General features: G+C 35.6%; 1 protein-coding gene across 2 annotated transcripts in view; it reads right to left on the reverse strand.

Annotated features, from left to right (window-relative positions):
• lrfn1 (leucine rich repeat and fibronectin type III domain containing 1) overlaps positions 1–27150 on the reverse strand; it is a 163570-nt gene that overhangs the window by 71381 nt on the left and 65039 nt on the right. Inside the window, exon 1 of one of the 2 annotated variants that reach the window (XM_079886533.1) lies at positions 22865–22882. The exons of the other annotated variant lie outside the window; for it this stretch is intronic. The gene's annotated coding sequence lies outside the window, so the exon portion shown is untranslated. Of the gene's footprint in view, positions 1–22864; positions 22883–27150 lie in introns of those variants that run through there. 2 annotated transcript variants of the gene reach the window in all.

Consider the following 27150-nt stretch of genomic DNA (forward strand, 5'->3'; position numbering starts at 1 on the left):
CTCCATGTATTTTTTTTTAAGGACTGCTTTTGAAATCACTATAAATTACTATGCAATTGTATCGCTCACGAGAGCTCTTCATTGATCTAATTCCTCAATAGAATAGTAAAAATATTCAGCGTCATTGCTCCTAATATCGTCTCTATTTTTAACTTTTGATTCTATTTTTTCAGTTCTAAAATTGATTCTATCTTTGGTTCTATTCTGTTGTAGCCTAATAGGCCTATTTATATATATGAAAAATATGCCTATCAGGCTTAGGGTTTTATATTTAACCCACTTACATTTTAAAATACGGCTATTGCTGCTGTTTTGCACAATGTCCCTTTGCGCCACCTGGCGGTCATTTCGGGAACGACTTTGAAATGCGGCTGGTTTATTTTCGCCGCGGCGAAATCACCGCGGCGAAAATAAACCAGCCGCATTTCAAAGTCGTTCCCGAAATGACCGCCAGGTGGCGCAAAGGGACATTGTGCAAAACAGCAGCAATAGCCGTATTTTGGTTGGCGCGGCGGTAATAGGCATTCTGGTTGGGTACCATCTGTAATCTGAACACACATCTGTATACTGTATCAGTGTAGACAGTCAGTCATTATAATCTGAACACACATCTGTATACTGTATCAGTCAGTCATTATAATCTGAACACACATCTGTATACTGTATCAGTGTAGACAGCGTCAGTCATTATAATCTGAACACACATCTGTATACTGTATCAGTGTAACAGCGTCAGTCATTATAATCTGAACACACATCTGTATACTGTATCAGTCAGTCATTATAATCTGAACACACATCTGTATACTGTATCAGTGTATCAGTGTCAGTCATTATAATCTGAACACACATCTGTATACTGTATCAGTGTATCAGTGTCAGTCATTATAATCTGAGCACACATCTGTATACTGTATCAGTGTATCAGTGTATCAGCGTCAGTCATTATAATCTGAACACACATCTGTATACTGTATCAGCGTCAGTCATTATAATCTGAACACACATCTGTATACTGAATCAGTGTATCAGAGTCAGTCATTATAATCTGAACACACATCTGTATACTGTATCAGTGTAGACAGCGTCAGTCATTATAATCTGAACACACATCTGTATACTGTATCAGTGTAACAGCGTCAGTCATTATAATCTGAACACACATCTGTATACTGTATCAGTGTAGACAGCATTAGTCGTAATCTGAACACACATCTGTATACTGTATCAGTGTATCGGCGTCAGTCATTATAATTTGAACACACATCTGTATACTGTATCAGTGTAACAGCATCAGTCATTATAATCTGAACACACATCTGTATACTGTATCAGTGTCAGTCATTATAATCTGAACACACATCTGTATACTGTATCAGTGTATCAGTGTCAGTCATTATAATCTGAACACACATCTGTATACTGTATCAGTGTATCAGTGTCAGTCATTATAATCTGAACACACATCTGTATACTGTATCAGTGTAGACAGAGTCAGTCATTATAATCTGAACACACATCTGTATACTGTATCAGTGTAGACAGCATCCGTCATTATAATCTGAACACACATCTGTATACTGTATCAGTGTATCAGAGTCAGTCATTATAATCTGAACACACATCTGTATACTGTATCAGTGTAGACAGCGTCAGTCATTATAATCTGAACAGACATCTGTATACTGTATCAGTGTATCAGAGTCAGTCATTATAATCTGAACACACATCTGTATACTGTATCAGTGTATCAGCGTCAGTCATTATAATCTGAACACACATCTGTATACTGTATCAGTGTAGACAGCGTCAGTCATTATAATCTGAACACACATCTGTATACTGTATCAGTGTAGACAACATTAGTCATAATCTGAACACACATCTGTATACTGTATCAGTGTAACAGCGTCAGTCATTATAATCTGAACACACATCTGTATACTGTATCAGTGTATCAGTGTCAGTCATTATAATCTGAACACACATCTGTATACTGAATCAGTGTATCAGAGTCAGTCATTATAATCTGAACACACATCTGTATACTGTATCAGTGTATCAGCGTCAGTCATTATAATCTGAACACACATCTGTATACTGAATCAGTGTCAGTCATTATAATCTGAACACACATCTGTATACTGTATCAGTGTATCAGTGTCAGTCATTATAATCTGAACACACATCTGTATACTGTATCAGTGTATCAGTGTCTGTCATTATAATCTGAACACACATCTGTATACTGTATCAGTGTATCAGTGTCAGTCATTATAATCTGAACACACATCTGTATACTGTATCAGTGTAACAGCATCAGTCATTATAATCTGAACACACATCTGTATACTGTATCAGTGTCAGTCATTATAATCTGAACACACATCTGTATACTGTATCAGTGTATCAGTGTCAGTCATTATAATCTGAACACACATCTGTATACTGTATCAGTGTAACAGCATCAGTCATTATAATCTGAACACACATCTGTATACTGTATCAGTGTAGACAGCGTCAGTCATTATAATCTGAACACACATCTGTATACTGTATCAGTGTCAGTCATTATAATCTGAACACACATCTGTATACTGTATCAGTGTATCAGTGTCAGTCATTATAATCTGAACACACATCTGTATACTGTATCAGTGTCAGTCATTATAATCTGAACACACATCTGTATACTGTATCAGTGTAGACAGCATCAGTCATTATAATCTGAACACACATCTGTATACTGTATCAGTGTAGACAGCATCAGTCATTATAATCTGAACACACATCTGTATACTGTATCACTGTATCAGCGTCAGTCATTATAATCTGAACACACATCTGTATACTGTATCTGTGTATCGGCGTCAGTCATTATAATCTGAACACACATCTGTATACTGTATCAGTGTATCAGCGTCAGTCGTTATAATCTGAACACACATCTGTATACTGTATCAGTGTACAGCGTCAGTCATTATAATCTGAACACACATCTGTATACTGTATCAGTGTCAGTCATTATAATCTGAACACACATCTGTATACTGTATCAGAGTCAGTCATTCTAATCTGAACACATCTGTATACTGTATCAGTGTATCAGCGTCAGTCATTATAATCTGAACACACATCTGTATACTGTATCTGTGTATCAGTGTCAGTCATTATAATCTGAACACACATCTGTATACTGTATCAGTGTAACAGCGTCAGTCATTATAATCTGAACACACATCTGTATACTGTATCAGTGTATCGGCGTCAGTCATTATAATCTGAACACACATCTGTATACTGTATCAGTGTAACAGCGTCAGTCATTATAATCTGAACACACATCTGTATACTGTATCAGTGTATCAGCGTCAGTCATTATAATCTGAACACACATCTGTATACTGTATCAGTGTATCAGAGTCAGTCAATATAATCTGAACACACATCTGTATACTGTATCAGTGTAGACAGTGTCAGTCATTATAATCTGAACACACATCTGTATACTGTATCAGTGTCAGTCATTATAATCTGAACACACATCTGTATACTGTATCTGTGTCAGTCATTATAATCTTAACACACATCTGTATACTGTATCAGAGTCAGTCATTATAATCTGAACACACATCTGTATACTGTATCTGTGTATCAGCGTCAGTCATTATAATCTGAACACACATCTGTATACTGTATCAGTGTATCAGCGTCAGTCATTATAATCTGAACACACATCTGTATACTGTATCAGTGTATCAGCGTCAGTCATTATAATCTGAACACACATCTGTATACTGTATCAGTGTATCAGCGTCAGTCATTATAATCTGAACACACATCTGTATACTGTATCAGTGTCAGTCATTATAATCTGAACACACATCTGTATACTGTATCAGTGTAGACAGTGTCAGTCATTATAATCTGAACACACATCTGTATACTGTATCCAGTGTAGACAGCGTCAGTCATTATAATCTGAACACACATCTGTATACTGTATCAGTGTATCAGCGTCAGTCATTATAATCTGAGCACACATCTGTATACTGTATCAGTGTAGACAGCGTCAGTCATTATAATCTGAACACACATCTGTATACTGTATCAGTGTATCGGCGTCAGTCATTATAATCTGAACACACATCTGTATACTGTATCAGTGTATCAGAGTCAGTCATTATAATCTGAACACACATCTGTATACTGTATCAGTGTAGACAGCGTCAGTCATTATAATCTGAACACACATCTGTATACTGTATCAGTGTAGACAGAGTTAGTCATTATAATCTGAACACACATCTGTATACTGTATCAGTGTATCAGAGTCAGTCATTATAATCTGAACACACATCTGTATACTGTATCAGTGCAGACAGCGTCAGTCATTATAATCTGAACACACATCTGTATACTGTATCAGTGTAGACAGAGTTAGTCATTATAATCTGAACACACATCTGTATCCTGTCTCAGTGTATCAGTGTCAGTTATTATAATCTGAAAACACATCTGTATACTGTATCAGTGTATTAGCGTCAGTCATTATAATCTGAACACATCTGTATACTGTATCAGTGTATCAGCGTCAGTCATTATAATCTGAACACACATCTGTATACTGTATCAGTGTAGACAGCGTCAGTCATTATAATCTGAACACACATCTGTATACTGTATCAGTGTATCAGAGTCAGTCATTATAATCTGAACACACATCTGTATACTGTATCAGTGTATCAGAGTCAGTCATTATAATCTGAACACACATCTGTATACTGTATCAGTGTAGACAGAGTTAGTCATTATAATCTGAACACACATCTGTATACTGTATCAGTGTAGACAGAGTTAGTCATTATAATCTGAACACACATCTGTATACTGTATCAGTGTATCAGCGTCAGTCATTATAATCTGAACACACATCTGTATACTGTATCAGTGTATCAGCGTCAGTCATTATAATCTGAGCACACATCTGTATACTGTATCAGTGTAGACAGCGTCAGTCATTATAATCTGAACACACATCTGTATACTGTATCAGTGTATCAGCGTCAGTCATTATAATCTGAACACACATCTGTATACTGTATCAGTGTAGACAGTGTCAGTCATTATAATCTGAACACACATCTGTATACTGTATCAGTGTAGACAGCGTCAGTCATTATAATCTGAACACACATCTGTATACTGTATCAGTGTAACAGCGTCAGTCATTATAATCTGAACACACATCTGTATACTGTATCAGTCAGTCATTATAATCTGAACACACATCTGTATACTGTATCAGTGTATCAGTGTCAGTCATTATAATCTGAACACACATCTGTATACTGCATCAGTGTATCAGCGTCAGTCATTATAATCTGAACACACATCTGTATACTGCATCAGTGTATCAGCGTCAGTCATTATAATCTGAACACACATCTGTATACTGTATCAGTGTAACAGCGTCAGTCATTATAATCTGAACACACATCTGTATACTGTATCAGTGTAACAGCGTCAGTCATTATAATCTGAACACACATCTGTATACTGTATCAGTGTCAGTCATTATAATCTGAACACACATCTGTATACTGTATCAGTGTATCAGCATCAGTCATTATAATCTGAACACACATCTGTATACTGTATCAGTGTAGACTTCATCAGTCATTATAATGGCTTCTGTATGCTTTTGACGTGACGCTCACATCCAGAGTAGGCAAAAGTCAGCCATTAAGTGACTGCATGCCAGTGGGTGGGGCCTATTATACAAGTGGGAGGGGCCTGTGATGCAATGATGTAAAACTCTTTGTCGATGTCAAATACAAATATATTTGCCCATTTGACATCACAGATCCTGCAATATCAAATGTTTTCGGAGCGTGATTAATTAAAATCTTTGTTCATAATGAGGAGAACGTTTTAAGCTCTGAAACTTGCAGGATGTTACAAAGACCTCTTATATTTCAAAAAAGCTAATTTGATTTCTCATGTCATGACCTCTTTAAGAAAAGGACGTAGCAATTTCATTGGTAGTAGTTTAGTCTTGAACAGGAGAGGAACTTTTGAGTTCTGAGAGAGAGAGAGAGAGAGAGAGAGAGAGAGAGAGAGAGAGAGAGAGAGAGAGAGAGCTCCTGTGGTCTTTATTTCAGCTGCTTTCCGCTGACAGCACTAATTATCTTCTGAACCAGTGAACTGGGAAGCGTGATTACACACATGCAAACAGTGAAGAGAATGGGTAAGTGATTAAATTGGTTAAATTAAACTTTACTTCTGAACACAACAGGTCCTCCGAGTAGGTGGGCGTTGAGTTTTAAACCACTGAATTTTAAAGATGTTTCAGGGAAAACAATCAATTTTGAGTGAATAAATGCAGGTGAACGATTACCAGCATCAAGAGCCAAGATTATTTTCATCAAGATTGAAGAATTCAGGCTTCTAAATACTAAAAAGTAAGAATATTAAGCCATCCAACAATACACTTTACATTATATTCACATAGAAAACAGTTATTTTAAATGGTAATAATATTTCACTGTTTATACTGTATTTTTGATCAAAGAAATGGTGAGCAGTAGTTGTGCACATGTCCATTTTATGGCTTCATGCACTGTATTCTTGGAAGTGAACTTGTTCAGACACAGATGGAAATGGTTTTCTGACGGCTGACGGATTGTCCCGTATCAGGACGAGTGTACGAGCACATCTGCTGAGGGTCTGGAGGAGTTCAGCCTGACTGCTTTCCTTCATTACCAACTGAAGCAGGAAAAGATGGTGTCCTGTTAAAATGACACCACTTGTTTTAAAGGAACAGTGCACTAAAAATGAAACACTTCAGTGAATAACAACTTAAATGCGAGTCTGTTCCTCACATGTCAAGTCAAGTCAAGTTTATTTATATAGCGCTTTTCACAATACAGATTGTATCAAAGCAGCTTCACAGTATTAAATTAAAATAATACATCAATGTTTGTTTCTAGTGGAAAACGCCCACGTTTGGTAATGCTGATCAATAGTATTGTTGATTGATTAATTAAATTAAATATCCCCAACTGAGCAAACCAAAGGCAACAGTGGCAAGGAACCGAAAAAACTCCATCAGGTGACCTGATGGAGAATAAAAACAAACCTTGGGAGAACCCAGGCTCAGTCGGGGGCCAGTTATAAGTCAGTAGCAATACCTTGTAATTAATACGGAACTTTATAGGTAACCAATGTAGTGATGATAAAATTGGTGTTATATGATCATATTTTCTTGATCTAGTAAGAACTCTAGCTGCGGCATTTTGGACTAACTGTATCTTGTTTATTGAGGTTGCAGGACAACCGGCTAATAAAGCATTACAGTAATCTAGTCTCGAGGTCATGAATTCATGAACTAGCTTTTCTGCATCAGAAACTGATAGCATATTACGTAGCTTAGCACTGTTTCTAAGGTGGAAAAAGGCGGTTCTTGTAACATGTGAAATATGATTTTCAAAAGACAGGTTGCAGTCTAGTATAACACCCAGGTCTTTTACTGTAGAGGATAAAGTAACAGGACATCCTACTATGTTAAAGTTGTATTGTGAGAGGTTTTGTGGGTGGTTTTTTTAAACCGATGATTAGTACCTCTGTCTTGTCTGGATTTAATAAAAGAAAATTGCGCGTCATCCAATCTTTTATATCTTTAACACACTCTGTCAATTTGGATAATTTAGTGTTTTCATCTGGCCGTGATGAAATATAGATTTGAGTGTCATCAGCATAACAATGGAAACTAATTCCATGTTTCCTACACATCAATTATCGTATGATTTCAGAAGACCCTGAATATAGTGTACAAGTTATGTTACTGTTATGTTATGTTGTTGTTACTGTTACTGTATGATACTTTTATGGTGCTATTTTGTCCTTTTGAGAGTATAAATCACCAAGCCCTTTTTTCCAAGCACAGACACAACACTCCTGTTGTCACTTCCACAAAACCAATTACCTGCAAAACATATCTCCACGCGCCGCACACTCGCACACTGATTTAACGCCATCTGTGTTCTCCTGCTAAATCACAAAGTCTTGCTGAATCTCTTATTCTGGTTTTGGAAGCAAAGACTGAGCTGGCGACGTTCATCTTCTGTTCAGGAAAAGATGATTAAAAATGTCTGAAAGATGGGTAGAGATCGCTCTTTCCTTGGAACAAACATCTCGTGTCTTTCACACTACGCTGACCGCTGACGTCACACTGATTAATAGCTTACACACATTCACCACAACCAACACTATACTGAAAAAGCAGAAAAAAGTAATACAAAATAAAGTTAATTTCATTTCATTCTTTTTAAGCTCTATACTATTAAAAAAAAAATGGAATTTGGAACACTGTAATAATACATAAATAAAAAATATTTAAAAAATATTTATATTTAACAGATAATAAAAATAATAAATACACAAATACAAATAAATGTACAAAAAAATAACTATAATATAATCAAAATATACAAAATATTGTAATAAATAAATACAAATGTAAATAATATCATAAAATATAAAATAGATTTAAACACAAATACAATTATTACAAATACATTTATAATAAATATTTAAATATAATAATAACAATAATAATAATAAATAAAATAAGTACATTTAATTTGTAAGAACCATTTATGAAATATTTATTGTATTAAAAAAATAATAAAATAATAATAAAAAATAAAACAATAATAAAATAAATGTATAATATTGATTTTTATAATAAATAAATAAAAAGTCAATTTCATTATTCTAAGAATCCTTTAAGAAAAGAAATACTACAATATAATACAAAATAATACAAATAACATAATAAAGCAAACATATTCTCTTTATTTAATAATTATTTACTTAAAATTAAAATAATAAATAAACAAACAAACAAACAAACAAATAAATGCAATTTACTCCAACAGCATGTAGTCATGGTTGTCAAGTAAAGTAAAGGCTATAGGGTGTTTAAATAGTGGAGGAGCCCTTCGATATGTCCCACCCGAACTTCCTGTTTCACTTATAAGAGACTAAACTAGTTTAAATGGCCAGTAATAAGGAGTAGCGCCTCCAGTGTAGAGCTGTGGTCAACTCCATCTGAAGCTCACAGACCACAAGACCTGCCAAATCTCAATGAATTTATGAATTTCATCTCTGCAGAGCTGGAAGCGTTGACCTTGTGCTGCCCCTCTTCAATTAAAAGCTTAATATCCATTGCCATTCAAGTGTAAATTGAAAGCAGACAATAGAGGAAAAGCAGTGAAGCACAGCCGCTTCTGATTATTTATCCAGACCGGACCAAGAGATCATGAGGCATCAATAAAAACGGGAAATCATGAGCTGTGACGGAAGTCTTACATGATAGAAACCCCTTACAAACATGCTCTCCAAAGCATAAAGCACATCTCTTTCTCCTCCTCCTCCTCCAAAATGATTTTACTCATCATTTACTCACACTCATGTTTTTTTCATAACCCCATAAATCTGATCAGCCAAGGACATAAAATATAATTATACTGTACAACAACAACAACAATTTCAAAACAGATTTATTATTTTATTTTTATTTTATTACTATTGCAATAATACAATTCTACTGTAAACTAAAAAGCCAATTAATAACAATAATACAAATATTAATAATTATTATTATTATTCAAAATAATATATTTTTATTTAAATATTATTATTTCGATGTATAATTTTATAATTATTGTATTATTATTACTGTTGCAATAATACAATTGTACTGTAAATTAAAAAGTTATTTAATAACAAATATAATAAAATAATATTAATTACTATTATTATTATTATTATTATTATTTACATTTTATTATAGGTATTGATTGATATTACTATTGCAATAATACTGTACTGTAATATTGTACTGTAAAATAAAATGTCAAGAACTGAATAATAATAATAATGATAATGATAATAATAATATGATAAAATAACTTTTATTATTATTATTATTGTAATAATACTATTGAAGAATTTAATAATAATAACTATTACATTTATTATTATCAATATTACTAATATCATTATGTACATTTGATTATTTTTGTTAATATTACTATTGCAACAATACTATTTTACTGTAAAATAAAAAAGCCAAGTATTCATTATAGTTATTATTAATTCATATTTTTTATCATTAATATTATTAAAATTAAAATGTAATTGTTATTTTATTAAATCACAATTGGAACATCACTATTATGTACTGTAAAAAAGTATTTAATTACAACAACAACAACAATAATAATAATAACATGTATTTAAAAACAGCTATTTTTCCCGCTCTTGGATGTAAGCAATGTATGCAAAAGTCTCAGATCAGAAAATATGGAAATCCTCGATGAACTCCTCTATGTGGAACACAAAGTGTTCATCAGAATATCTTCAAGCATCAGAATGCCGGTTTGCGTCCAGTGAAAGCGGGTTGGAGCGTCATGAGTGTGTGTAAATGATGGCAGAGTTTTGGTGTTTGACAAGAGCACTTGAGATGAAGCCGATTGAGGAGGACTGGAGACGAGCAGCGCTCCGTAATCCTCCCTGGGAATTATCCCTCATCTTTCCCACTACAGTCTCCAGAGATCAATAACACAGAGCTGGTCTGGCTCATCGCAGGCATGATGGGTAAACAACACGCAAACCACCATGTGTTCGGCAGTGTGTCACCAAAGAGCCGTTCCTCAGACGAACACGGGCCGAGGATTACCAGTAAGAAGCGCTCGTCATCTAAAACAACAATTATTCCTCAAACAAACCCCACACAATGAGAGATGAGGCCTTGAAGAACAGATAAACACACTCTTACTGTGAGGGCTGTGCAAGTTTGCCCGTCACTGTCTCTCATGCCCATTAGAGAGAGAGAGAGAGACTATAACTAAGACCCCGAGTTCCCAGCAGAGCACAGAAAAATTATAGCATCAGGAGCAGGGCATGCTGGGAAATCAGCAGGGGGTTGTGGGACATTGCAGAGATAACAGGTCGTACGGGAACACTGTTCTGCTGGAGAACCAGCCCTGAACCTGAACATCAATGACCATCTCCACTCATTAACCATCCAGAGCCTTTATAAACCAAACCCCTTATAACTCATAGCTACTTATCACTTAGCAACCACTCAGGAAACCATAGCAACTATCAAGCAATGCCCTAGAAACCACCTAGAACAATGTATGCCCTGGCAACGTTACTTAACAACCATAAATAGTCTACAGTTTTTTTTTATCCCTAACTAACTAACTAACTAACTAACTAACTAACTAACTAACTAACTGGATTATAAACAGGTTAACTAACTAACTAAACTAAAATATAAACAGGTTAACTAACTAACTAACTAAACTATAAACAGGTTAACCAACTAACTAACTAACTAACTAACTAACTAACTAACTAACTAACTAACTAACTAACTGAATTATAAACAGGTTAACTAACTAAACTAAACTATAAACAGGTTAACTAACTAAACTAAACTATAAACAGGTTAACTAACTAACTAAACTATAAACAGGTTAACTAACTAACTAGCTAACTAACTGAATTATAAACAGGTTAACTAACTAACTAAACTAAACTATAAACAGGTTAACTAACTAACTAAACTATAGACAGGCTAACTAACTAACTAGCTAACTAAATAACTAACTAACTGAATTATAAACAGGTTAACTAACTAACTAAACTAAACTATAAACAGGTTAACTAACTAACTAACAAAACTATAATCAGGTTAACAGGTTAACTAACTAACTAAACTAAACTATAAACAGGTTAACAGGTTAACTAACTAAACTAAACTATAAACAGGTTAACTAACTAACTAAACTAAAAACAGGTTACCTAACTAACTAGCCAACTAACTGAATTATAAACAGGTTAACTAACTAACTAAACTAAAAACAGGTTAATTGACTAACTAACTAAATTATAAACAGGTTAACTAACAGGTTAACTTAACTAGCTAACTAACTGAATTATAAACAGGTTAACTAACTAACTAAACTAAACTATAAACAGGTTAACTAACAGGTTAACTTAACTAGCTAACTAACTGAATTATAAACAGGTTAACTAACTAACTAAACTAAACTATAAACAGGTTAACTAACTAACTAAACTATAAACAGGTTAACTAACTAACTAACTGAATTATAAACAGGTTAACTAACTAACTAAACTATAGACAGGCTAACTAACTAACTAGCTAACTAACTGAATTATAAACAGGTTAACTAACTAACTAAACTAAACTATAAACAGGTTAACTAACTAACAAAACTATAATCAGGTTAACAGGTTAACTAACTAACTAAACTAAACTATAAACAGGTTAACAGGTTAACTAACTAAACTAAACTATAAACAGGTTAACTAACTAACTAAACTATAAACAGGTTACCTAACTAACTAGCCAACTAACTGAATTATAAACAGGTTAACTAACTAACTAAACTAAACTATAAACAGGTTAATTGACTAACTAACTAAATTATAAACAGGTTAACTAACAGGTTAACTTAACTAGCTAACTAACTGAATTATAAACAGGTTAACTAACTAACTAAACTAAACTATAAACATGTTAACTAACAGGTTAACTTAACTAGCTAACTAACTGAATTATAAACAGGTTAACTAACTAAACTAAACTATAAACAGGTTACAAAACTAAACTATAAACAGGTTAACTAACTAACTAACTGAATTATAAACAGGTTAACCAACTAACTAAACTAAACTAAACTATAAACAGGTTAACTAACTAACTAAACTATAGACAGGTTAACTAACTAACTAGCTAACTAACTGAATTATAAACAGGTTAACTAACTAACTAAACTAAACTATAAACAGGTTAACTAACTAACTAACTAACTAACTAACTCAACTATAATCAGGTTAACAGGTTAACTAACTAACTAAACTAAACTATAAAGTTTAACAGGTTAACAGGTTAACTAACTAAACTAAACTATAAACAGGTTAACTAACTAACTAGCTAACTAACTGAATTATAAACAGGTTAACTAACTAACTAAACTAAACTATAAACAGGCTAATTAACTAACTAACTAAATAATAAACAGGTTAACTATCTAGCTAACTAGCTAACTAACTAACTGAATTATAAACAGGTTAACTAACTAACTAAACTAAACTATAAACAGTTTAACTAACTATCTAACTAACTAAACAAACTATAATCAGGTTAACAGGTTAACTAACTAACTAACTAAACTATAATCAGGTTAACAGGTTAACTAACTAACTAACTAACTAAACTAAACTATAAACAGGTTAACGAACTAACTAACAAAAGAACTCAATTAAAATACAAGTTAGTTAATAAAAATGTTCACAGTGCATTATCGGTAACTGATGTAAACAGACACAACTTTTGATCTTTAAATCAGTAAATGTGGAAATAAACATTTATTAAGATTAGTAAATGTTGTAGAAGTATTGGTCATAGTTAGTTCATGTTAACTAGTAATGTTAACAAATCAAAACGTATTGTAAAGTGTTAACATTTATTCTGATTATTAACTGTAAAGAGATATTGAACACGGGTTAGTTTAATTTAAATAACTGCACCACACAGAATTAATGCTTTCCTATAATATTTCATTCACATTTACATTAATGCATTTAGCAGATGGTTTAATCCAAAGTGACTTGCACTTCATTCAAGGTATATATATATATATATATATATATATATATATATATATATATATATATATATATATATGTTGTCAGCTCATGCTTCTCTGGGATATAACGGTTAATTGTTATATTTTACAATTGTAAAACAGTAATTACTATATATATAGAAAACAATAGCAAGATTGACATAGTTCAGAGGTTAGACTGAACAGAGAAACCAATTTCAGTCTAATCAGGAAAAACTCTCTCAAAAGTGCTTTTAAAACTTGATAACTTTGAGATAAAAAAGAGAGAATGACTGATCCTGGTATAGTGCAGAATTAAAGATAGATTAGAGGAGTTCAGTAGCAAAGAAGCATCACAGAAATATAAAAATGAAAAGATAAAAATGGAACAAGATCCGAAGATGAGAAAGACAATAATGGATTTCTGTAGTTACAGAAATGAATTAAGACTCAATCATCAGACTTGCTTTGTTCAGTGAGTATTTTTGTCTCTGGAGGGCAGAAAATCTGAAACATATCCATCTGAAATTATATGATGCATTAGTGATCTTGCGTTGTTATGACAACCCGTTTTATTAGACTAATTATGCAGTTCAGATGTGGCTGGATGTGTGTACTATCAACAGCACAGGAAAGAGGATCCGCTAACCTTGAATATTTTAAATGGAAAAGTGTGTGGGAGTGTTTTTCAGTCTCCCAAACATTTGCCAAATCAGCCTGTGCCTTAACGAAACTTTAATTAGTGAAAAACGACAGCTGTGGATGATTCTGAGAGAACAGTGCACCAGAAAATGACAATTCCTGTCAAAACAATAACAGCATATGGGTTTGGATAGACATGAAAGTGAGTGATTTTCATTTATGCTTTAAAATAGTTATTCCAGATCCTAGTTTAGTGTTCTTTCTGTCGAATTAAACTGCAGAATCAACTGATTAGACTCAACGTCATTAATTAGTGGAATATCTGCAGTGTGGCTCAGTTTCATTTCTCATTTCTCACACTAATTGTTTCAAAGCCTATAAGCAGAAATAGACCAAATATTTTCTGATAACAGCAGCACAGAGCCGGGCTGTGTCAAATTATTCAGATAAACGTCCACTGACTCGGCACCATTAGAGCTGGAAACACAGGACTAAATCATCATTAGTAGAGCAGAAATAAGCTTCGCATGAAAGCCACGCGTTTGAGCACTGATTAATAACTGGATTTGTTTGGGATAGAAACTACATCATACTGCACATGGCCAGCACAAGGTCTGACAGGACAGCAGAGTTCGTTTTCCTGAGGTGAGAGACTTCGTATTTTGTAACAAGTTGTGAAAATAGCGTTAGAATAATGACACTGACATATAGCCTGACATCATCTCATCTGACCACAGACACTGAATCGAGACAACACGTTTTTCTCAGGAACTCTTTTCTAAAACTGCGTCTGACAGAAGAGTCAACAGCTTTCATGCAGCATCTTTCAAAATAAAAGTCTCTAGGCTGTACATTAACTGGTTTTCCAAAGTTACTGGCCACTCACTATTTTCACTGGCCACAATTTTGACATCGATACCATGGGGAAAAACTGCCATATAGATATTTTTTTTATTATCTCATAATTTGGCAGCAAGTGCTGTCACTTTAAGACCTGACACACGGATCCATTATACTGTTACACATGCGCTTTCTTTCTGAACTGTTTACATACAGTACATAACTGTTTTTATGTGAATACTCGCCAAGACCGGTGTTTTTGACATTATTTTGTATGTATTTGACTGTTTAAGTGCAATAAGCAGCGAAATAGAGCTCAATTTATTGCTGAGACGCAGCTTTATGAGCACAAACTCTGCAGGAATGAGTAAAAATATGCGCAATATGTGCAATCCTAGGCCGAAATCCAAGCCCTGTAACAGCAACAATATTCATCCGGAGCAAATGAAACAAGTGAGTGAGGAGAGGCGGGTTTGTGTGTCACTCGCTGTTAGAGAGGTGAGAGAGAGAGAGAGAGAGAGAGAGAGAGAGAGAGAGAGAGAGAGAGAGAGAGAGAGAGTGAGAGTGAGAGTATCGTGTATCTATTCTGAGGAAAATGAGTATTGGAAGTAGGGTGGCCATACGTCCGGATTTTGGTCCATGAATAAAGTAGGCTATTTCAGAATCACTGTATAATGATACTGTTGATATGATGGATAAAATTGTATTATAGTTGCGAGTACACCAGAGTCCTATGCAATTATTCTTGCCTCGCTAAATGTCGCAAAGTGTCCTCCTTTTTGGTGTTATGGAAATCGCCACCATAATTGGAAGCGTTTCAGATATTTCAGTATTGGTATCAAAAAATATATCTTTTTGACAACAATACACTGCACATAGTTTATTATTTCAGATGCCTTTTTAAAACACTACAATTGAAAAACATAAATCATATATAAAATTCAACCCAACACAGTGGCTATAGGAGTGACTGCGCTACACACCACTGCTGAAATACACACACATTTGGCAGGTTAGCGGGTAGGGGTGGGGGAAAAAATCGATTCTTAGATGCATCGCGATGCGGACGTGGACGATTCTGAATCGATTCACAAATGTCAAAAATCAATTTTCTAAAAAAAAAATATATATATTTTTTTCTAATAACGTAATATTGACGGAACGCAAAAGGCGGAACTCAAAGCGGACGTGCAGTGCGCGTACAGTCTGTGGCGTGCGCATAACAGAGTCGCGCACATAACAGACGCATGATGGCTGAGCACCAAATTCGAACGGCACCCTCTTCGTTAAAAGCTAACGTATGGAAAATTGGCAATTTCATTGTTACCTATTTAGTATTTTTTGTATGAGAGCTGCTTTCTGTATTGTTTAGTTTTCACATCAATATGCTGTAAACCGATCTGTTATACGTACGTTATACTGCCCTGCAATGTGCAATGCTAGTCACAAAAAGTTACATTCTGACTGTGCTCTCTGCAGATGTTCATTCACTTTTTTTGCATAAGCTGTTTTTGATTGTGGTATACAGCAAACATTTCAAGTCATAACTCTTTATTATTTAGTTGTGTATAAGAGCGGCTTTGTATGTTACTAATTATTCAGAATATGCGTAAGTCCACAAGTATTATATGAGAGCTGCTGGTACATAATTCTATATTTTTGAACGAAAACTGTTTGTGATTTTGCTACAGCAAAATGTGTTTTTGTCTGAAGGATTATATTGCTCATCGGAAATAACAAGAGGATGTTGGTTAGAAGTCTATTATTAAATGCTAGAGATTCAGAATATGCTGAAGTTTGTATTCATTTACTACAAGTACGCTGCTAGTACAGGCACACATTTATTTTCCTGTTGGTTCTTTGCAATGTTGGGACATATGCTGGCAAATGTAACCTTACAGTTGACTTGCCAAATCACTTCCATTTGTTTTATTAATAAAATTAATCTAGGAAGTATTGGAAGTAAGTTATAGTTATGGGTCATCATAAATACTTTGCTTTAAAAGTACCAAGTAGTAAAACAAATAAAAAAATCGTTAATAATCGATAATCGTTACCCTCTGAATCGTAATCGAATCGAATCGTGAGGTGCCTAGAGATTCCCACCCCTATTAGCGGGTGTTAATGTCAAGCCTGGATTAGTAAAATATTTAGAATTATGTTTGTTGTTGTTTTTTTTTTGTTTTTTTGACTACTCGACGACCCACTCAAAACACCCCAATGCATTAGATCCTTTAAACAGCAGAAATAATAAGATTAGTATGGTAGAATCCCAATCCAAACAGATAGTTATCCATTGAAAGCATTGTTGTGGTTGTGGTTGAATCCGGAGCACCTCCAGTGAGCATTACGTACTAATCACACACTACATATCAGCCTCTGTGCTAACGTTTGTACAGAACAGGCAAACAAGCACTTAATGCCCTGAAAAACAAAATGCTTTTGCTGGCTAGTTCATAAATGCCGTGTGAATTTGGGCTGGCATGCACAGCATTAATGAGAGAGCTGTGTGTGTTAAATTAACCGTAGAGGAACTGAAGCACAAACTACCGTCCACAGAATAATCCAAGAACACAAATCCAGCATCGCTTATTAATCGCTCATTTATAAACAATTCAGAATACAGGAAGGTCTATAATACCTGGAGTTTTCCATTAGTTCCTCAAGACGTGAAATCTGCGGTATTTACTCTCGGTTGCTCAGTTTTCAGCCTAAGACTGATTTCAGGACAGTTATCTGACTCAACTCATTTTATGATACGGTAGGCTCCACACGTCCTGCATACGGTTAAAGTTACAGGTAATGCGGCTGATCTCAAAGCCAGGACTCGGAATAGTTTCCCTGCGAGTCGATCGATAGTCTCGAAATATTCTCATGAGTCTGGAATCTATGGCTAGAGGCTTTATAGATTATGTTTCATGCATGACATCTTCTCTTTTGTGTGTTTTTTTAGTCTTTTTTAAGTCTTGTACTGTAGCAAACATTTAGTATTTTCCTTTTTTAAAAATGAAAAACAACAACACTGAGCGTTGATCAGTCATGTATGACGCCGCAAGAGATCAGCGTAGAGAACAACCTTCAGTCTCAGATACAATCTGTGCAATTCTGCTGCACTTTCTGCATGGATACGCAATCATTTCCTGCTCTGCAATGCTAATCATTTCATTACAGTTTTCCTAATGATGGTGTAATGAGTTATGAAGTGTGCAGATGGCAGTGCTTTAGTTTCTAGATGTTATCTCTGTATTCAGATCCTATAATTACTGTATCTTTAACTAGCCAACACTCTTTAGTTAAAAGCACCGCCTTTCAACTCATATAGTAAATTTGAATATTTTTAAACTTAAAAAAAAATGAGAGTCACAAATAAGTGCTATTTTAAGATACAGACAGACCAGGGTTGATATGTTTTGCTTCCACTGTGATAATTGAACCCCTTTGTGCTTCAATCATGATTCTTTAACTTTTTTTTTTTCTTTGTCATGATCCTTTAACCTTTTCTGCTTCCGTTATGATTCTTTAACCCCGTTTTTTGCCTTCCGTTATTATTCTTTAACATCTTTTTGCTTTAACCCCTTTGTTGCACTTTCTGCATGGATATGCAATCATTTCCTATTCTACGATGCTAATAATTTTAATGCAGTTTTCAATGATGGTGTAATGAGTGTTATGAAGTGTGCAGATGGCAGTGGTTTAGCTGTCAATGTTTTCTCAGATCTGATTATTTCTGTATCTTTAACTAGCCAACACTTATAGTTAACCGCACTGCCTTTGAACTCAATACAGATACAGTAAATTTGAATATTTTTAAACTAAGGATAATTAGTCACAAATAAGTGCTATTTTAAGATATAGACAGATCAGGGTTAACTCATTGTTGCTTCCATTATGATTTTTAACCCCGTTTTGCCTTCCATTATGATTCTTTAACCCCTTTGATTTTTGCACTTTCTGCATAATCTCCTGTCCTGCAATAATAATTATTTTATTGCAGTTGTTATAATGATGGTGTAATAAGTAGGGCTGGGTATCGATTCAGATATTTTTTCCTGATTGATTTTTCATTTGAACTTTTTCAGTTTAACAGATGCATTAAAATAACTAAAACTGAAATAAAAATATATAAAAATCTATAGACAAATTTAAAAAAGCTAATAAAAATGACAAAACACAACAAAATGAATTATTAAAGCTTTAACTAAAAAAAAAAAAAGGCAAACATTCAAAATATTAATTAAAAACTATCAATAAAATGAAAAGGTCAACAATGGTCCTAAAATAACCCTGAGACAGACAGATCCTGCAACCAGACCAAATGCTGTTTTCTAGTTTGAGCCCATGTATCAAAGTCTCATCTCAAATCTTGCTTTAAGTGCTGCCAAATTACTCTAATTACTTTTGATTTGATATCACAAACTTTTAATGTGCACTTTACAGCGTAAAATATTCAGCATCACCCAAGTAAAAATAAATAATTTCTGAGTGAGACTCTTTAAGAGAGTTCTCTGCCCCTCTGAGACATGGATTGTATTTTAGGAGAGCTCACTAAAAGATGTATTTGGTCTGCTGTTGTAAATTCATGAGCTACAATGTCTTATTCACGAAAAGTAGAGCATGACGCTTACAACAGAAAGGTCATGGGCCAATCACAGCCAATCAGAACATAGTTAATATTTAAACGACAGCTGTGGGACTGTGGACCAATGAGATCTGAGTATGGGCGGAGCTACTCTGCACAACATGATAGAAATGGACACCGAAAGACTGACCAATCTGTCTTGTGCATTTCATGACATCTGCATCTGATTAGAGCTCAGCTATGTCCGATTATTCCAGATTAATGCCATGTAAAATGCCATGAGTCTGCAAAATCAATAACATGTTATAAATAACACTCAAATATTTCATTAAATCTCTTGGTTTGAAGACAGATAAAAAAGGTCAGTCTTCAGGAACATTAGTTCACAAATCTTCACATTACTAAATGTCAAGTAAACATCAGTAATATCGGCAGCAGCGTTTGCTTTTCCCTCTGTTGTTCTTTCTAAAAAACAACGTTCTCTTCTAATATAAAACCTATAAAGTCAACATGATAGTTAGTTACTTGTCATTTACCTATGCACATTTTAATCAACCCATTTGCCAAGATGCCACAGGCTGCGATCAGAAGTTAGTCAACTACATTTGTCTGTTTTCTCACGAGGTATTTAGGAGAAACATCTAACAAATGAAACACGACTCCATTAAGTCTCTTAAGTGCCCGAAAACCATGGATGAAACAACTCTCATTACTGCAGTAAACCTTAAGGATTTTAATCAAAACCTAAGTTCTGTCTAGTTGTCATGGTGATAACATCCAACTCATATTCAGTCAATATGAAATCAATTGCAATTCAACAAGCTGGCAAGTAATTACATGCTCAATGTCACTGCAATTCTCTCTGGGGAATAAAAAGGTTTTCTTTACTTACATAATTTACGCAAATTGCACTTCTTTTCTTGAGAGACTTGCCTCAATGTTCTTGTGTAACAATTTAAAGTGTTCCCACTTTCTTTCGTTTCATTATTATTATATATTTTTTAATTAAAAGAAATTGTGTTTTTATGGTTTTGCAGCCAGTAAGTGCTAATTAAGATATTGAGGGGAGAACAGATGGTGGTCTGTTTGTCATAATAACAGTATCTGTCAATCAACAGGTTGCCATGTCAACCAATGAGTGACACGTCACTTTCATAACTTTGCCATACTGAAAAAAGAAATCTATTATAAACTTTGCAAAGTGACAGTGGCGTCTGATGTGAGCAGAGCACTAATGATGTCAGACTCAAGTGAGCGTGAGCACAGGGGCCGATAAAAAGAAATCATTCAAGTTCTCCTGAGATGCTCTGATGTACAAATGAGTCGCTATTATGATTCAAGTCATTTTAGTATGAAAAATTGTTCAATTCCCGACAGGAAGGTTTTATAGTGCTAGAAAAGCACATGATGGACATTAGTTAGGTGTGGAGTTCATGCTTTACTGGTGTATTTTATCATTCCTGTGCTGCCACAGAGAAGGATGCGAAACAAATTACACAAAATAAAACTTAATTAAGATCAGTGCCAATATTAATTATGATCTGCTTCGGTCATGATGTTTAACCCCCTTTTTTTTTTGCTTCTGTCATAATTTTTGAACTCCTTTTTTCTTTAACACCTTTTTTGTTTCCATTATGATTATTTAACCCATTTGTGCTTACATTATGATCCTTTAACCCTGTTTTGCTTTTGTCATTTTTAACCCCTTTTTGCTTCCATTAAGATTCTAACCACTCATTTGCTTAAACCCCTTTGACTCTTCTAAAACTAAATCCTAAATCGAAACTAATCCTTGTTTGCTTCCATTATTCTTTAACCCTTTTTTTGCTTCAATTATGATTTTTAGCCCTTTTTTCTTCTATCATGATTCTATAACCCCGTCATGCTTACATTATGATTCTATAACCCCGTCATGCTTACATTATGATTCTATAACCCCGTCATGCTTACATTATGATTCTATAACCCCTTCATGCTTACATTATGATTCTATAACCCCTTCATGCCTACATTATGATTCTATAACCCCGTCATGCTTACATTATGATTCTATAACCCCGTCATGCTTACATTATGATTCTATAACCCCTTCATGCTTACATTATGATTCTATAACCCCGTCATGCTTATATTATGATTCTATAACCCATTTTTGCTTATATCATGATTTTTAACCCATTTGTGCTTCCCTTATGGTTCTTTAACCCTTTCTGCCTAAATTACGATTTTTAACTCTTATGATTCAACCGTTATGATTCTAACCACTTTTCAGGCTAAACCCCTTTGATTATTTAATCCTTTTTCATCAGTTATTCTTTAACCCTTTTTTGCTTAGGTCATGATTGTTTAACCCCTTTTTTTGTTTCCATTATGATTTTTAACCCCTTTGATTATTTAATCTTTTTTGCTTTATTATGATTGTTTAATCCTTTTTTGCTTTTTTCATGATTCTTTAAGTTGACACAACCCCAACTGGGAGTTATCATAATGATAATTGTTTATGTAAATATGATAATTCTCATATGACTTGAAAGCAGCATTATACTATGCACCAAAATTATATACTTAATTGTTGATGGGAAAAGTAAATACTTTCTAGTGTGCAGTAAGATTGGGAAATACTATCACCCCAAAAGTTCTCAATACCACAGGCCCGGTTTTCTTTTAGATGCAAGCAATCGCATTAAACTAAATTCATCACCTTACGATTCATGCATTTAAAAGCTGCCATAGCTGTGTATTTCTAATTTCTCTAAAGTCAAAAGATAACAGTCACAAACGAAAGGCTTGTGGGTAATATTAGCCCAAACATCATGCGCAGTTAGCTGTCTGACTGTCGGTATTCAGAAGCCTCAGGAAATAAACCTTGCCGGGGTTGCTCCACAACGCTGGCACACAACAGTGTCGGATAATGAGCGCAACAGCCGATGGTGAAAGCGCTCACACACACATTCTCATGATGAGATCCCTGCCTTCTGCCAGATCCCCCAACTGCAGTTTTCCAGCTATTCCCATTTGCATTTTGCCAATTACTCCCTTGGACAGATTTGCAACTTTCCCCACTGGATTATGTCAAGGATTGGCCACTTACCGATTGTCTCCAGAGCTGGGATGTGTTGATGAGTCATTGTGTTAGTCAGATGAAACGTTTGATGACAGTGGGTGTCTGCTGTTACTTCCTTTCTGGAGTAGGAAAATGGTGAAACCCAGACAGGGCGCTTTGCCACGACAGACGCTACAGCGAACAGAACAGCTCTGTGGTCATTTAGATGCAATGCCAATGGACAAACACACACACACACACACACACACACACACACACACACACACACACACACACACACAGAGCACTAAAGCAGCTAATCAAGAATCCAAGATGGCATGGCTCTTTGTTTTCTTCCATATACCCAGATGCTCTCTGAGTCTCTCCCAGAGGAAGAGGTTATTGCTCAGCGATTGCTCTTTTCAGAGCCCGGAAGACTTAATGGAGTTCTCAGCTCATTTAGGCTTAAGTTTCAACTTTCAAACAAATCACATAATGCACGCACATCCAAAAAAACCACAACAACAAAAATCAGGTGCACAACAAAGAAATGTAAATCCAAAAACATTTAATAACCCATCAAAATAAATGTGGTTTCGAGCTGCATGCTCTTTACCAAGAGCTTTGATGATCACATTAAAGTCCCAGTGAAATGAAAATTGAAGTTTTTCAGCTTTTAGTATGAATATGTTAGCTTCACGGTTCTCTATAAGCTAGTGTGCTCCAAAACAATGACACAATTCACATTTAGAAGATATAAGCATTCAGAACTTAGTCTCTCACTTCCGCCAATATGAGTCAATGATTTTGATGATGACATCACTCTGCACTTAGGCTAAGCTTAGGAAAATGCGTCAGGCTTCAAGCTTCTCATCAGATTTTCTGTCCAATCAAATGTTCTCTAGAATCTGAAGCCCCGCCCCCTTCATTATAAATGCACGCTGAAGCTGCGTCTGATACCGCTCACTGGTTCAGACATTTACTATTTTCTACATGGTGAATGGCACATAGTGCACTATATAGGGGATCGGGAACGATTCAGACAGTGTAAATATGCTTTCCATTGGGGAGAATGAAGTCAGTTTCACGTCAGTGTCACGCAAACCGGATGCGCAAGTCGGCGCAGACCAGAGAACGTATCAGACTATTTTGATTTCTGCTCAGAATGCTGTATTTTAAAGCGTAATGGAGATTAGGAGGAGAAACGATTCGAGATTAGGAGGAAACTGCGGCTTTACTGAGTTCAACAGCTCTGATAAACTAAACGCTTAAAGGAGTCATAACCTAGTCTTAATTTGGATACCTACTGCTGTATTATAGTCTTTCATGCCCTTCTAAAAAATAAAAGTGGAAAAAAAAATAAAAACAGAGCTCCTAAAACCTTTATTTCTGAAGGCATTATTGTCTCGCGAGATCTGATGCGATGTTTTGGCTGTCGTGGACGTAGAGTCCATTCCCCGTGTTTACCTTGAAGCTAACGTTACATACAATAGCCGCATTAGTAGTTAGCTGCTGTTTGTTACACACAGTAGAGCAATAAAAACAGTCTTACCGTTTCAATTTCAGGCAAGTCCCGGATGGTTGGAATGGCACCTTTTTTCAAACGGAGCTTCGTGGCCAACTTCGCCTGATATTGGCCCAAATTTGTGAATGATTCCGGTGTAAAATGTTTAGCGCAGACACCGAACAATAAGCCAGTTGAAAGTGTTGCTGGGACAGCGTCATTAAAAATGAATTTTATCCACTGGTCCCTGATAGTTTGGTCCGTTTTTGGTATAGAAAACACATTCGCATGTTGTTTCTGGCAGTCAACCACAGAGCAACTCACGTGTGCACTCGGTTTCTCCATCTTTCGCGACTGAACTGAATATGAGGGGGAGAGAGGAAGGGCGGGCTTCCTGCTGCGGTGTCCATATATGGTATATCCTGCCCCGTCTTGACGTCAAGACGGGGCTGAAATCAAAATCTCGTTTTTTAGTGCGCGTGCACGTGGGCTATTTTACAAACCCTGAGGTAAACAAACGCTTCACTTTTAAATATCGGCTTCCCGGCCAGTGTATAATCATTATGCAATCATAACATACATTGATTCTCGTGGAAAAGTGAAATTTGCAGGTTATGACTCCTTTAAAAAGGGAGGAGCTGTACGACATGCCCCGCCCTGTCTTCCTGTTTCAGCGGAAAATACATCGACACTTTGAACAATTCTGCCTGTTTCAAGGCACTTCTTCTGGGACCAATATACAATACCAATATTTTGGAGGCAATATTGTTGTAATCACTTTCGAAATGATTGAACATGGTAAAAACACTGACAGAATCCACTTTAAAGAGCTCAAGCAGCAGAAAAGCTTAAAAGAGAACAATACTGTGCGTTGATGTAGACGCTACTAGTTCTCGCTCTTGGTGTAAACAAGCCATCAGATCTTAGAAGAATTTGATGAGAAATGTTTGCGTTCATACTGAGATGAACCTCAGTAGAGACTGGGAGAAGCGACCGAGATCTCATGTGTTATGCTGGTGCATCGGAGAACAGTTGGAGACGTTTTTGAGGACTCTTCTCAAACTCTAAACTCTAAACTATCTGTTTTTCCTCAAGAGAAACATCTAAGATGCAGGGTACGTTGTCGTTGTCTCCGTTTGCACTCCATTTAATCGTATTGCCGTCTGGAAGAAACACAGGAGTTATTAAAGAAACCTTTTTTGCAATCCTGTCAATCGGTTAAACTAAAAATGCGAAATGTAATAAATAAACAGCTCCGCAGGCTCTGCAGTGGTTGTTTCTCACAGTTACATCCTTCACATGAATAATGAAACGTGAGGAATAATGAAACAGGACGAGGTGTGCCGCAGGAGATCTCTGTCTTTCTTTCCCTCTGTTCGCATCTAACGGTGTCCTGCGTCTCTCGCTTAAACTGCCACGGAGCTCGGATAATTAGACCCGTGTGTGTGTGTGTGTGTGTCTGCGGGCGGATGGAGCTGTGGCCTTCACTGAAGCTAGCATGTGACATATGGTTTTCCCAGCATGCCTCAGCAGCTCCAGGCCAGAGTCACGGCCGGGTGTGTGTGACGGCTCGCAGTGTGTGACCTCTGTCAAAGGGTGACGGACCGTTACAGATTCACTCTTCAAACACACATCAAGCGAATCTCTGTCCTGTGATGTCAGAGTCGATCACTCACTCCACAGACACACACACACACACAGACGGACACACATCAGACTTTAGAACTTCAAACAATGATTTGTCAGGTCAATAGTCAAAAGAAATGTTTTGACAAGTTTTGCTTTTCTAGTTTGATATTAGTTTCATGTGAATGCTTCCTTACATTCAAATGATGTATTCTTTTATATTCTCAATTAGTGATGCCAAAAGTACCGACTTCGGTACCGAGTCGATACTGTGAGGCTTTGAGCGCTGTTGAGCGGACTCGTAAACGCCTCTAAAACCCCTCTTAGCTTTACTGCTTGTATTTGTGGTTTATGTGTTGTTATGCAGGTATTATTTTCTTATTATTTATCTGGTTGTTCTGTAAAGCACTTCGGTCAGCCTAGTGGCTGTTGTAAATGTGCTATATAAATAAAGTGAACTTGAACTTGAACCTCGGACTGGCCGCTTGTACGCACGCGCTCATCGGATATGTCTGTGATTGGTACCGAAGTCGGTACTTTTGACAACACTATACTCAATTTAGATTTAGGAACAGAAATCAATTCTGAATGATAGAACGATATGGCAGACAGACAGATAGATAGAACGAGATTACAACAATAGGATGGATGGATGGATGTGTGACGAGTGCAGCAGGTTTATAGATGTGTTGTACTGTAGTGTTGCAGGTCTATTTTTACTCTCTGCCTGCATTCAGCACTTTCACTGCAGTACATATTTAATCAGAAGAGAATGAAGAACACACACACACTCTCTCTCTCTCTCTCTCTCTCTCTCTCTCTCACACACACACACACACACACACACACTCTCCCCCATCTCAGAATTTAACACATCAAACATTAACTGGAAATTAAATGTGTCCACTTAGACCCTTCCTTCCTGAGTGTCTCTCTCATTCTCTCTCTCTCTCTCTCTCTCTCTCTCTCTCTCTCTCTCTCTCTCTCTCTCTCTCTCTCTCTCTCTCTCTCTCTCTCTCTCTCTCTGATGAAAGGCTTTGTGCTGATGTCAGATGAATACTGTGGAAGCGCCAGAGCGGGTCTGATTTTCAGTGTGTGTGTGTGTGTGTGTGTGTGTGTAATGCAGACGTAACACATGCAGTCTTGCAGACCTGCAGAGATGAAACTCACAGCAACCAACAACCACAAAAAAGATAGACAAAGA

This window comes from Squalius cephalus, assembly GCF_949319135.1.
Source record: "Squalius cephalus genome assembly, chromosome: 11".
NCBI lineage: Eukaryota > Metazoa > Chordata > Actinopteri > Cypriniformes > Leuciscidae > Squalius > Squalius cephalus.